This window comes from Meriones unguiculatus, chromosome 4 (genome assembly GCF_030254825.1).
Source record: "Meriones unguiculatus strain TT.TT164.6M chromosome 4, Bangor_MerUng_6.1, whole genome shotgun sequence".
NCBI classification, from domain to species: Eukaryota; Metazoa; Chordata; class Mammalia; order Rodentia; family Muridae; genus Meriones; species Meriones unguiculatus.
Genome location: NC_083352.1, coordinates 106568641 through 106584044, shown reverse-complemented (window position 1 = coordinate 106584044; position 15404 = coordinate 106568641). Strand labels below are relative to the sequence as shown.

At 41.2% G+C, this 15404-nt stretch overlaps 1 pseudogene; it reads left to right on the top strand.

Annotated features, from left to right (window-relative positions):
• Window positions 1–9978: 9978 nt before the first annotated feature.
• On the top strand, window positions 9979–10394 carry LOC110543742 (large ribosomal subunit protein uL24-like; annotated as a pseudogene).
• The last annotated feature ends 5010 nt before the right edge of the window (window positions 10395–15404 follow it).

The window sequence follows — 15404 nt, the reverse complement described above, 5'->3', positions numbered from 1 at the left end:
TAACCCTAGACACCCCAGCATAAATGATGCTCAAGAAGATGATAACAGAGGAAACAAATAAAATACGAAAAGAAATAGAAGAAGCTGAAGCCAAACAGTATGTGGCTTTTAAAGAGGAAATGCTTAAATCACTGGATGAAATAAAAGAAACAGTGGATTGTTCAAACAAACAGCTGAAGGAATTGAGGGAAAAACATGAAAATACAGTCAGACAGGGGAAGGAAACCAACAAAATAGCTCAAGACCTGAAGATAGAATTGGAAAAATTAAAAAGAACACAAATGGAAGAAATTGTGGAGAGAAAGAACTTAGGGAAGAAAGCAGGAACTACAGAGGTTAGCATAACCAAGAGGCTACAAGAAATACAAGGGCACCCACATTTGTGAAAGAAACATTGATAAAACTTAAACCACATATAGATCCCCACACACTAATAGTGGGAGACTTCAACACCCCACTCTCAACAAAGGACAGGTCAACAAAATAGAAATTAAACAAAGAAACAATTTCAGAGGTCATGAATCAAATGGACCTAACAGACATTTACAGAACCTTACACCCAAACACAAAAGAATTTACCTTCTTCTCAGCACCTCATGGAACCTTCTCCAAAATAGAGCATATAGTTGGTCACAAAGCAAGCCTCAACAAATACAGGAAGATTGAAATAATCCCTTGTATCCTGTCTGATCACCATGGAATAAAGTTGGACCTCAGTAACAACAGAAATAGCAAAAAGCCTACACATACATGGAAACTGAACAACTTGCTACTAAAAGACAGCTTGGTCAGGAAAGAAATAAAAAAGAAATTAAAATCTTCCTAGAACTCAATGAAAATGAAGACACAACATACCCAAACTTGTGGGACACAATGAAAGCAGTGCTAAGAGGAAAGTTCATAGCACTAAGTGCCTTCAAGAAGAAATTTGAGACAGCGCATTCAAGCAACTTAATGGCTCACTTAAAAACCCTAGAAAAAGAAGGAGCAGATGGCTGGAAATAATCAAACTCAGGGCTGAAATCAATCAATTAGAAACAAATAAAACAATTCAAAGAATCAATGAAACCAAGAGCTGGTTCTTTGAGAAAATCAACAAGATAGACAAACCCTTAGCCAAGCTAACTCAAAGGCAGCAAGACACCATCCAAATCAACAAAATCAGAAATGAAAAGGGGGACATAACTACAGACACTGAGGAAATCCAAGCAATCATTAGGACTTACTTCAAAAGTCTATACGCAACAAAATTTGAAAATTTAAATGAAATGGACAATTTTTTTGATCGATTCCACTTACCAAAGCTAAATCAGGACCAGGTAAATCAATTAAATAGTCCTATATCCCCCAAGGAAATAGAAGCAGTCATCGAAAGTCTCCCATCCAAAAAAAGCCCAGGACCTGATGGTTTCAGCGCAGAATTCTACCAGACATTCAAAAAAGAGTTAACTCCAATTCTCTTCAAGCTATTCCACAAAATCGAAACAGAAGCAACATTACCAAACTCATTCTATGAAGCCACAGTCACCTTGGTACCTAAACCTCACAAAGACCCAACCAAAAAAGAGAACTTCAGGCCAATCTCCCTTATGAACATTGATGCAAAAATACTCAACAAAATACTTGCAAACCGAATACAAGAACACATCAAAGATATCATCCACCATGACCAAATAGGCTTCATCCCAGGTATGCAGGGGTGGTTCAATATACAGAAATCCATCAATGTGATCCACCATATTAACAAATTGAAAGAAAAAAACCACATGTTAATCTCCCTAGATGCTGAAAAAGCCTTTGACAAAATCCAACATCCATTCATGTTTAAAGTACTGGAGAGATCAGAGATACAAGGCACATATCTAAACATAGTAAAGGCAATATACAGCAAACCTATCGCCAACATCGAACTGAACAGAGAGAAACTTAAAGCAATCCCACTGAAATCAGGGACAAGACAAGGCTGCCCACTCTCTCCATATCTCTTCAACATAGTTCTGGAAGTCCTTGCTAGAGCAATAAGACAGTTGAAGGAGATCAAGGGGATACAGATTGGAAAGGAAGAAGTCAAATTATCACTATTTGCAGATGATATGGTAGTATACGTGAGTGACCCCCAAAACTCTAGCAGGGAACTCCTACAGCTGATAAACACCTTCAGCAAAGTGGCCAGATACAAAATTAACTCAAAAAAATCAGTAGCCCTCCTGTATACAAAAGACAAAAGGACTGAGAAAGAAATTAGGGAAACAACACCCTTCACAATAGCCACAAATGACATAAGGTACCTCGGAGTAACCCTAACCAAGCAAGTCAAAGACTTGTATGAAAAAAATTTCAAATCTCTGAAGAAAGAACTAGAAGAAGATATGAGAAGATGGAAAGATCTCCCATGCTCATGGCTTGGCAGGATTAACATAGTAAAAATGGCCATCTTACCAAAAGCAATCTACAGATTCAATGCAATACCCATCAGATTACCAACACAATTCTTTACAGACCTGGAAAGAAAAATTCTCAACTTCATATGGAATAACAAGAAACCCAGAATTGCTAAAACAATCCTCTACAATAAAAGATCTTCTGGAGGTATCTCCATCCCTGATCTTAAGCTGTACTATAGAGCAACAGTTTTAAAAACTGCATGGTACTGGCATAGAAACAGATTGGTGGATCAATGGAACCGAACAGAAGACCCAGAAATAAACCCACACACTTATGGACACCTGATATTTGACAAAGATGCCAAAACCATACAATGGAAAAAAGATAGCATCTTCAACAAATGGTGCTGGTCCAACTGGATGTCTACATGTAGAAAAATGAAAATAGATCCATACTTATCACCCTGCACAAAACTGAAGTCCAAGTGGATCAAAGACCTCAACATAAAACCAGACACATTAAATCGGCTTGAAAAAAAAGTGGGGAATACCCTAGAACTCATTGGTACAGGAGACAACTCCCTGAACAGAACACCAACAGCACAGGCTCTAAGAGCAACAATCAATAAATGGGACCTCATGAAACTGAAAAGCTTCTGCAAAGCAAAGGACACCGTCATCAAAACAAAGCGACCACCTACAGATTTGGAAAGAATCTTCACCAACCCTTTATCTGACAGAGGACTCATATCAAGTATATATAAAGAAATAAAGAAGCTGAAAAGCAGCAAACCAAGTAACCCACTTGAAAAATGGGGAACAGAGCTAAACAGAGAATTCTCTGTAGAGGAATACCGAAGGGCAGAGAAACACTTAAAGAAATGCTCAACCTCGTTAGCCATTAGGGAAATGCAAATCAAAACAACCCTGAGATTTCACCTTACACCCATGAGACTGGCCAAGATCAAAAACTCAAGTGACAACACATGCTGGAGAGGTTGTGGAGAAAGGGGAACCCTCCTCCACTGCTGGTGGGAATGTAAACTTGTACAACCACTCTGGAAATCAATCTGGCGCTTTCTCAGACAACTAGGAATAGCGCTTCCTCAAGATCCAGCCATACCACTCCTGGGCATATATCCAAAAGAGGCTCAAGCACACAAAAAGGACATTTGCTCAACCATGTTTGTAGCAGCTTTATTTGTAATAGCCAGAAGCTGGAAACAACCCAGATGCCCCTCAACTGAAGAATGGATGCAGAAAATGTGGTACATCTACACAATGGAATATTACTCAGCAATGAAAAATAAGGAAGTCATGAAATTTGTAGGTAAATGGTGGGATCTGGAAAGGATCATCCTGAGTGAGTTGTCCCAGAAGCAAAAAGACACACACGGTATATACTCACTCATATAGACATACAACATAGGACAAACCCACTAAAACCTGTGCATCTAAAGAAACTAAGCAAGAGAGAGGACCCTACCTAAAATGGTCAATCCCCATCCTGAAAGGCAAAGAGGATGGACATCAGAAGAAGAAGAAAACAGGAAACAACCTAGGAACCTACCACAGAGGGCCTCTGAAAGCCTCTGCCCTACAGACTATCAAAGCAGATGCTGAGCCTGATGGGCAACTGTTGGGCAGAGTGAATGGAATTTTAGGTAAGAACTGGGAAATAGTAAGAGCTGGAGAGGACAGGGTCTCCACAAGGAGAGCAACAGAACAAGAAAATTTGAACACAGGGAACTTCCCAGAGACCCATACTCCAACCAAGGACTATTCATAGAGATAACCCAGAACCCCTGCACAGATGTAGCCCAGGGCAGTTCAGAGTCCAATTGGGTTACATAGTAATGTGAAGAGGGACTGCCTCTGACATAATCTGATTGGCCTGCTCTTTAGTCACCTCCTCCTGAGGGGGAGCAGCCTTACCAGGCCATAGTAGAGGACAATGCAGCCACTTTTGATGTGAACTGATGGACTAAGATCAGAAAGGAGAGGAGAACCTCCCCTATCAGTGGACTTGGGGAGTGGCATGCATTGCAGAAAGGAGAGGGAGGGTGGGATCGGGAGGGGAGGAGGGAGGGGCTTATGGGGGGATGCAGAATGAATAGAGTGTAATTGATGAAAAATTTTAAAAAAAGGAAAAAAATAATTTAAGAACCTTAAATGACTTTCAGAAGTGGAGGAAAACATGGAGTTAGTCATTTTACATGGAGCACGTCTCGCCCCTGGGGGCAATGGTCTCCTGAACCTACTCAGACCTCAGAGACCACCACTGCTAGTTCTAGAACTGATGCAGGATGTTCCAACGAGGGGGTTAAGGCTTCTCATAATATTTCCTATAAGCCCACACCTGTTTGTTTTTATTCCCCATTTCTATTCATTATTAGCCAGATAGAGCCAAGTAATTGTGGTAATGATACTTGCTTTTTTGCCCAATGCTGGAATACTAGTAAATTTACTAGGTGGTTACTCGCATGCCTCGCTGGGTGCCTGTGCCCGTTGATGCCCCTCACGCTATGACTCTCTTCAGACAGAAAAGGGATCTTGGAATTACAGCCGCCATTGTTACTGCCATCGCATTGGCAGCTGTTGGAGCTACCACTGGGGCATTAGCCATGAGTCATACTGTGCAGACTGCTCAGACCCTGAATAATCTTTTAGCCAATGTAGCTCATGCCTTAGATGCACAACAAGGAATTAATGCTCAACTAAAAGGAGGCTTGCTGGTGTTCAATCAGAGGATTGACCTCGTGCAGGAGCAAATTGATACCCTATGGCAAATCGCTCAACTTGGCTGTCAATGAAAGTATGCTGGACTTTGAGTCACTAGCATACAACACGAGAATTTTCCCTGTGCTGCAAATCTGTCTAAACAATTGTCTGGCTATATTTTAGGTAATTGGACTGGAGAATTCGATACTACGATGGAGCAGCTGAGAGTGGCCATTGTCACGGTAAATTCTACCAGAGTGGATGCAGGACTAGCCACAGGATTATCACCATGGATTGCTGCAGCCATGAATCATCTGAAGGAATGAGCGGGCATGGGAGCGTTAGCAGGCCTTCTGGTGTTGGTCTCCTTGGTTTGCCTGTGGTATATATGCAAGATTAGAGTCTCACAACAGCATAATGCAGCCATGACCATTCAGGCCTTTACAGCCATTGAAGCAGGACAGTCTCCCCAAGCATGGTTGGCTACCATAAAAAGCTAAAATGTCACACTCAGGCTGCGAGGCTAAGCACTGTACTCAGGGTCAGCCGCTTTGGACCCAGAGAAGAGCATTTCTGATTGCATGTGGGTTGATGCCCCAGGTCCCGCCTCTGAGAAAAAGGTATTGGACGTGTCTGATGCTCTTTGGGTGGATGACACCTAAATGAACATCAGTACAAAGTCCCAATTTATTTCTAATATCAGAGATCAGACCTCTACTCTTGCCTGATGCATCTAAAACAAAAAGGGGGAACTGTAGAGAGCTGCGTAATGCCACACCTTAAAGATGGAGCCGGTTTCCGCCTTCCACCTTCCTGATGGTGAGTGCTCTCTGTCAAGAACAACTCCATATTTTGGCTAAGGCTGAGGATCTTGCTTGCTTCCATGTATGTGGACCTATCTGCATTGCCCACGTGGCATGCTGGGGTTGGCTACCCAGAGGCTATTTAAGCTGTGGGCTGGCTTTCCCCAGGGTCAGATGATTGTTCAAGGTTCCTGAATAAACTGCATTGAAAAAAAAAAACAAAAAAAGAAATATCTTTTACCCAAAAAAAAAAAAAAAAAACTTCAACTGAAGCATGAGGATCTTGTATAAACATGAAATTTTTTTTTTAAATCCTTTTTCCTCATGAAAACTCCTGGGATCACTTTCCATTTTGAAAGTGGGTGCTTGTTGCATACAGCCTCTAATCCATTTTCTCAAGCCAGGAAACTACCTTCTTTATCGATTTATCTCTAAAAGGCTTCATGGGATAGGTCATTCAAGCACCAATAACATGTCTCCGTTGGTCTCCTAACCCCCTTTTCTTTCCCAAAATAAATGGACTTCAAGATCTGCTCCCCCTTCTCAAATTTCAAATGTTTACATCAAAGCAACTAAGAACCAGTCAATACTGAAGCTAATCTTTTTAAGTTTACATTTTAAGTTTAGCCAGAAACCTGCTGAGCACCTGGAAGATGTTTAGACCAAGTGAGGTACTTGGAAAGGACACTTTCCAACCTGTTGAGCAAGCTGTGACATGTGCTCTGGGTTCTCAGATTCTGTGAGATGTTCCATGTGCTAGGGTTGGCTTTGGTGATGCAGCTGTCTTTGAGTCATTTCTGCTCCTGTAAGTGACCCCTTCGTCTGTATTCCTATAAGTAACCTCAATAAGCCTGTAATTGACAAACTTGGACTTTGGTGGTATCTGTACTTTGGTTCTTTGGGCCTCCCATCTGTGGTCAGTTGACATGAGTGTTGTGTCTCCCTGGGGAAAGTCTTGCCATACAACAATGTCTTCACTCCTAAAAAAAAAAAAAAAGATGATAGATGTCACAGAATCGCTAAAACAACCCTTCACAATAAAAGATCTTTTGGAGGTATCTCCATCCCTGATCTCAAGCGGTACTATAAAGCAACAGTAATAAAAACTGCATGATACTGGCATAGAAACAGACTGGTGGATCCATGGAATCAGATAGAAGACCCCAAAATAAACCCACACACTTATGGATTCCTGTTTTTTGACAAAGATGCCAAAACAATACAATGGAAAAAAGATAGCACCTTCAACAAATGGTGCTGGTCTAACTGGATATCTACATGTAGAAAAATGCAAATAGATCCATACTTATCACCCTGCACAAAACTAGAGTCCAAGTGGATCAAAGACATCAACATAAAACCAGACACACTAAACCTGTTAGAAGAAAACGTGGGGATGAACCTTGAGCTCATTGACACATGAGACAACTTCCTGAACAGAACACCAACAGGACAGGCTCTAAGAGCAACAATCAATAAATGGGACCTCATGAAACTGAAAAGTTTCTGTAAAGCAAAAGACACTGTCATCAGAACAAAATTACAGCCTACAGATTGGGAAAGGATCTTCACTAATCCTATATCTGACAGAGGGCTAATATCCAGAATATATAAAGAACTCAAGAAGTTAAACAGCAACAAATCAAGTAATCCAATTAAAAAATGGGGTACTGAGCTAAACAGAGGAATATTGAATGGCAGAGAAACACTTAAAGAAATGCTCAACATCCTTAGTCATCAGGGAACTGCAAATCAAAATGACCCTGAGATTTCATCTTACACCCATCAGAGTGGCTAAGATCAAAAACTCAAGTGACACACATGCTGGAGAGGATATGGAGAAAGGGGAACCCTCCTCCATTGCTGGTGGGAATGTAAACTTGTACACCCACTTTGGAAATCAATCTGGAGCTTTATCAGACAATTAGGAATAGTGCTTCCTCAAGATCCAGCTATAGCACTCCTAGGCATGTATCCAAAAGATGCTCAAGTATACAACAAGGACATTTGCTCAACTATGTTCGTAGCAGCTTTATTTGTAATAGCCAGAATCTGGAAACAACCCAGATATGCCTCAGTTGAGGAATGGATACAGAAATTGTGGTACATTTACACAATAGAATACTATCCAGCAATTAAAAACAAGGAAATAATGAAATTTGCAGGCAAATAGTGGGAACTAGACAAGATCATCCTGACTGAGCTATCCCAGAAGCAGAAAGACACACATGGTATATACTCACTTATAAGTAGATATTAGACATATAGGATAATCATACTAAAGTCTGTACACCTAAAGAAGCTAAGCAAGAAGGAAGGCCCTGGGTAAGATACTCAATCTTCATTCAGAAAGGCAAATGGGACAGACTTAGAAAAAAGGTGAAAACAGGGAGCAAGACAGGAGCCAATCACAGAGGGACTGTGAAAGACTCTAACCAGTAGGGTATTAAAGCAGATGTTGAGACTCATAGCCAAACTTTGGGCAGAGTGCAGGGAATCTTATGAAAGAAGGGGAGAAAGAAAGACCTGGAAGGGTCTGGAGTTCCACAGAACAACAGAACCCAAAAATCTGGGCCTACGGTTCTTTTCTGAGACTGATACTCCAACCAAGGAACATTTATAGAGATAACATAGAACCCCTGCACAGAGGTAGACCATGGCAGCTCAGTCTCCAAATGAGCTCCCTAGTAAAGGGAATAGGGTCTATCTCTGACATGAACTCAGTGGCTGGTTCTTTGATCACCTCCCCCTGTTGGGGGAGCAGCCTTCTTCCAGGCCACAGAGGAGGACATTGCAGCCAGTCCTGAAGAGACCTGATGGGCTAGAGTCAGATAAAAGGGGAGGAGGTTCTTCACTATCAGTGGACTGGATAAGGGGCATGGGAGGAGATGGGGGGGAGAAGAGGATTGGAAGGGGACAAGGGTGGGGCTACAGCTGGGATACAAAGTGAATAAATTATAATAAATAAAAAATTATATTTAAATTAAGATAATAGATGTCCTTAAAGAGGAAATGAATAAATCCCTTAAAGAAATAAGGAAAACACAAACAGCGTGAGGAAGTGAATGAAACTGTTCAAGACCTGCAAATGGAAATAAAATCAATCAAGAAAATTCAAACTGAAAAAATAAATCTGGAAACGAAAAATTTAGGAATTCAAACAGAGGCAAGCCTTACTAACAGAATATGAAAGAGCATTTCAGGTCTTGAAACGCGTATATTGTTTAAAGAAAAACTCAATGACATAAAACATCCAGGAAATTGAGGACACTATAAAAACTTCAGATCTAAAAATAATGGGAGTAGAGGAAGGAAAAGAAACCCAGATCAAAGGCCCAGAAAATATTTTTAACAGAATTATAGAGGAAAATTTCCCTAAAGAAGGAGGCACATATATCAAGGTACAAGAAGCTTACAGAACACCAAGTAGATTAGGCCAGAAAAGAAAATCCCCTCAGCACATAATAATCAAAACATTAAACCTACAGAACAATAAAAGAATATTAAGCGCTGCAAAGAAAAAAAAGGTCAAGTAACATATAAAGGCAGACCTATCAGAGTTCCATCTGACTTCTTGATGCAGAAGTCAGAAGGGCCTGGGCAGATATGTGCAGACTCTAAGAGACCACCGATGCCAGCCCAGAGTACTGAACCCAGCAAAAATTTCAGTCATCATAGATGGAGAAAATAAGATATTGCAAGATAAAAACCACATTTAAGCACTATTAATTTACAAATCCAGCCCTCCAGAAGGTGCTAGAAGGAAAAACTCCAACCTAAGAAGGTTAACTATAACCATGAATACACAGGGAATAAATATCTCAGGCCAGAAAAATCAAAAGAAGGGAAGCATACACACACACACACACACACACACACACACACACACACACACACTAACCACCACCACCACCAGCAGCAGCAGCAGCAGCAGCAGCAGCAGCAGCAGCAGCAGCAGCAGCAACAACAACAACAAAATAGCAGGAATCAACAATCATTGGTCGACAGAACCGGAAGTTGCATGTGGACCTTTTTCCTTTTACAGACATCGCTGGATCACAGCTGCCAAAATGAAGTTCAATCCCTTCGTGACTTTTGAATGAAATGAGAAATGAAAATGGAATTTCAATGCACCTTCTCACATTCCGAGGAAGAGCATGTCTCCCCTCTTTCCAAAGACATGAGACAGAAGTGTAATGTTCGCTCCGTGCCCATTCGAAAGGACAATGAATCTCAGGCTGTCCAAGGACACTACAAAGGCCAGCCGATTGGCAAAGTGGTCCAGGTGTACAGGATGAAATGTGTCATCTACATTGAGTGAGTGCATCGAGAAAAGGCTAATGGCACAATTGTCCATGTGGGCATCCACCCAATCAAGGTGGACAATGATTGCAAGAAGATCCTGGAAAGGAACGTCAAGTCTCAACAAGTAGGAAAGGAGAAGGGCAAATACAAGGAAAATACTATCAAGAAGATGCAGGACTAGAGGCCTCTCATGCACAACTCTCACTAAAGACTGTTTAAGTAGTTAAAAAAAAATCATTGGTCATTGATATCTCTCAATTCAATAAAAAGACATAGGCTGACAAATTGATGGGAAACAGGATCCATTCTCCTGCTGCATCTAAGAAATAACAACTCAACATCAAGGATGGATATTACCTCAGAGTAGAAGGTTGGACAAAGATCTTTCAAGCAAATGGACCTAGGAAGCAAGCTGGTGTAGCCATTTTAATATCCAGCGAAACAGACTTCACACAAAAACCAAATGAAAAGAGATGGGGAAAGACACCACATACTCACCAGAGGAAAAAAAAAATTCCACAAAGATGATACTTCAGTTCTTAACATCTATGCCCTAAACACAAGGACACCCAAGTTTGGAAAAGAAGCATCACCACAGCTTAAATAACATACTAATTCACACACTGATAAAGGGAGATTTCAAATAGCCCACTTTCACCAATAGACAGGTCATCCAGACAGAAACTAAACAGAGAAATGCTGGAGCTAGACGATGTTACAAACCAAATATGAGAACAGATATTTACAGAACATTTCACCCAACACAAAAGAATATACATTCTTTGTGCCTCATGAAACTTTCTCCAAAATTGACCACATAATTGGACACAAATCAAGTCTCAACAGATACAAGAAAATTGAAATGACCTCCTGTATCTTATCAGACCAGCACAGATTAAAGCCTGGATATCAACAAGAACAACAGAAACAATAGAAAGCTTATAAGTTCACAGGAACTGAACAACTCTCTACTGAATGAAAAAAAATGGGTTAACAGAAAAATAAAGAAATTAAAGACTTCCTAGAATTCAACGACAATGAATACACAGCATACCCCCCCCCAAAAAAAGGGAAAGCTCTCATATTAGTAAGCTAGCAGCACTCCTGAAAGATCTAGAACAAAAAGAACTAACATCCAAAAAAGAGTAGATGGCAAGCAATAATCAAAACAGAAACAAAGAGATCAATAAAAAGAATCAGCAAACAAAGAGTTGGTTCTTCAAGAAAAATCTGTAAGATTGGCAAACCCTTATCCAAATTAACTAAAAGACAGAGAGGGGAATATCCAAATTAACAAAATCAGAAATGAAAAAGTGATATAACAACAGACACTAAGGAAATTCTGAGAATCACAAGAATACGTTTTAAAAACTCTATACTCCAACAAATTGGAAAATCTAAAAGAAATGGTAATTTTCTCAATAGATATCACTTACCAAAATCAAATTCAGACAAGATAAACAATTTAAACACTCCTATAAACCCTAATGAAATAGAAGCAGTCAATGAAAGTCTCCCAGGGCCAGATGATTTTAGTGCAGAATTCTACCAGATTTTCAAAGAAGAGTTAATGCCAATACTTCTCAAATTATTCCACAAAATAGAAACAGAAGGAGCATTGCCCAATTCATTTTACGAGGCCACAGTTACCCTAATACTAAAACCACATAAAAACCCAACAAAGAAACAGAATTACAGAGCAATTTCCCTTATGAACATAGATGCAAAAATACTAAATAAAATACAGACTCCAAAAACACATCAAAAAGATCATCAAGTAGGCTTCATCCCAGAAATGCAGGGATGGTTCAGTGTATGAAAATGAGTAGATGTAATCTATTTGGAGCACAGCATGGAGGTCCTTGTGCTCACAGATCTCCAGAGAACACAGGATTGTCTTGCTAATGAAAAAAGATTTAAAAAAAAATTTCTTCCATCCAGAGAGCTGAGAGTTAGAAGTGATCTTCATTATCTGTTGGGTCAGGCCATATCACGCTCCTACAACCAGGACCAGGGGTGGGTGGGTAGTAATCTAAATGACTCTTAGAGCCAGAGGGTCTCTTAAGCTCCCACAACCCAGGACCAGAGGTGACTAATAGGCCAAATGACCTCTACGCTATCTGTATGACTGAGACCAGACCAGATGGTTAGGCCCTTAAGCTAGTAGAGGTAGCCTAAGAACCCATCTTCTTGGAAGAAATGGCATGTGCCCTGGGTTGTTTGGGGTATTTTTATGGGACACCTTTGGCCAACAACTCAATTGGATGTAACCCAGTCCTGGAACTGGAAGCTTCATTTAATGACAAGAGACGGCCAATTGGGACTTCTCCCTCATTATTTGAAGACTTCACTAGGATCCTTTTCATATATTTTAGAAAGCTTCCACTTCACTAGGTTTCCATATCACCCCTCAAATGCCCTTCAACTCTAGCTGTCTTTCCATCAAACCCATTTCCTCTTCCCCTTCCCACCTGGTCCTCTCCTTCCTGCTCCAAGTCCACACATAAAATCCACTCTATTTCCCCCTCCTAGGGAGATCCATGTGTCTCTCATAGTCCCATGTGTCTCTCATAGTCCCTTCCTCTATACCTAACCCCTCTGGGTCTATGGATTGTAGATTAGTGTCTTGGGATTTCTATTGCTGTGAAGAGACACTATGACCATGACAACTCTTACAAAGGAAAACGTTTAACTGGGGACTGGCTTACAGTTCAGAGGTTTATTCCATCATGGCAGGAAGCATGCCAGAGTGCAGGCAAACATGGTGCTGAGGAGATAGCTAAGAGTTCTACATCTGGATCAGGCAGCAGGAAGATAGACTGAGCCATAGGGACTGGCTTGAACTTCTGAGACCTCGAAGCCCACCCCCCAGTGACACACTTCCTATAACAAGGCCATGCTGACTCTACCAAGAACACTCTCTATGTGCCTATGGAGGCCATTTTCACTCAAATCACCACACTTTCTTATAATTTATATAATGGCTGATATCCATGTATAAGTGAATATTTCACTCAGGATGACTTTTTTCTAGTTCCATCCATCTGACTGCAAATTTCATGATGTCATCTTTTTTAACAGTTGAGTAAAACTCCATTGTAGTTAACCTTCTTAGGTTGGAATTTTTCCTTCTAGCACCTTCTAGAGGGCTGGATTTATAAATAAATATTGCTTAATTGTGGTTTTTATCTTGCAATATCTTATTTTCTCCATCTATGATGACTGAAAGTTTTGCTGGGTTCAGCACTCTGGGCTGGCATTGGTGGTCTCTTAGAGTCTGCGACATATCTGCCCAGGCCCTTCTGACTTCTATAGTCTGCATCAAAAGTCAAATGTAACTCTGATAGGTCCACCTTTATACATTACTTGATCTTTTTTCCTTGCAGCTCTTAATATTCTTTCTTTGTTCTGTAGGTTTAATGTTTTGATTATTATGTGCTAAGGGGACTTTCTTTTCTGGCCTAATCTACCTGGTGTTCTGTAAGCTTCTTGTACCTTGATAGGTGCCTCCTTCTTTAAGGAAATTTTCTTCTATAATTTGTTAGAAATATTTTCTGGGCCTTTGATCTGGGTTTTTCTTCCTTCCTCTACTCTCATTATTTTTAGATCTGGACTTTTCATAGTGTCCTCAATTTCCTGGGTGTTTTGTGTCATGAGTTTTTCTTTAAACAATGTATGGGTTTCAAGACCTGAAATTCTCTCCTCTATCTTTCATATTCTGTTAGTAAGGCTTGCTTCTGTTCAAATACCAGATTTTCTTCATCTATTCTTCTGTTGAGGGGCATCTACATTGTTTCCATTTTCTGCCTATTATGAATACAGCAGCAATTAACATGTTCGAGCAAGTGCCCTTGTGGTAGGATGGAGTGTTCTTTGGGTATATGCCCAAGAGTGGTATAGCTGGGTCTTGAGGTAGATTGATTCCTGTCTTTCTGAGAAACTTCCATACTGATTTCCATGGTGGTTATTCAAGTTTGCAATCCCACCAGCAATGGAGAAGAGTATCCCTTCCTTCCACATCACTATCAGCATGAGCTGCATTTGTGTTATTGATCTTAGCCATTCTGAAGGTGTAAGATGGAATCTCAAAGTAGTTTTGATTTGTGTTTCCCTGATGGCTAAGGATGTTGAACATTTCTTCAAGTGTTTCTCAGTCATCTGAGTTTCCTCTATTGAGAATTCTCTCTAGATCTGTACTCCATTTATAATTGGATTATTTGTTTTTATTATATTTAGTTTCCTGAGTTATTTATATATTTAAGATATTAGTCCTCTACTATGGACTTGGTAAAAAAATATTTCCAGGCAAGATGGCGGCGCCAGGAGGACTCTCATTCTGAGCAGCAGCACAGCAGGATTGGCACAGTGACCAGCAATCAGAACTCGCGGCCATAAAATACAAGTGATTGTGTTTCCCAGGTGAGAGGATACCCCACGGTGGGGGATTCTATCAGCTTTAACTCACCCGGCTAAACCACGGAAGAGATCCCGGTTCTGCCAGGTGCTTGGTCGCCAGCCCAGAGCTACACACCAGCTTGATCTGGTCACTGTCCCAGACTGAACTGTGGGCCCACAACATCACAGACTGGATTTTCCAGTCGAGAGATAACCCCACGGAGCAGGAAACAATTAGGACCAACCTTAGGTCACCCAGACATCCCCTGGAAAAGACTAGGGTTCTGAGGGCGCCCCAGGAACTAGCCCGGAGCCAGAGCCGGGGACCCAGGCACCTACACAGAGCCCTGCCTGCGTGCCTGATTCACTGCTCCAGATAGAACTGTGGGCCCCAGGGCACCAGAGATTGAGTTTCACTGTCGGGTGCAAACCCACAAGGAGGGAAACGGCTGGTCTGATCTCAGAGCACCAGCTGATACCACCACCCCGAAAAGGTCTCCGGAAAATTTCCCAGCTTAGGCAGATGCCCAGGCTCCCAAAGGCCAGAAAGGCGGAGCCATGGGCGGGCTTCTGTGCCTGTGGGTTCTACTCGCCACCCCAGACAGAATGGTGGTCCCCAAAGCAAAGACTGGGTGTCCCTGGCAGGAGGAAACCCCACAGTGGGGGGGATCATCAGTTCTAACGCTCAGGACACCCAGCACCAAAAGACTTTCTGGATTCACGCAGACTCTAGGCTCTAGCTTTCTAATGCACGCAGGAGCACTGTGCTCAGCCACCATTATTGAGTACCCCTAGG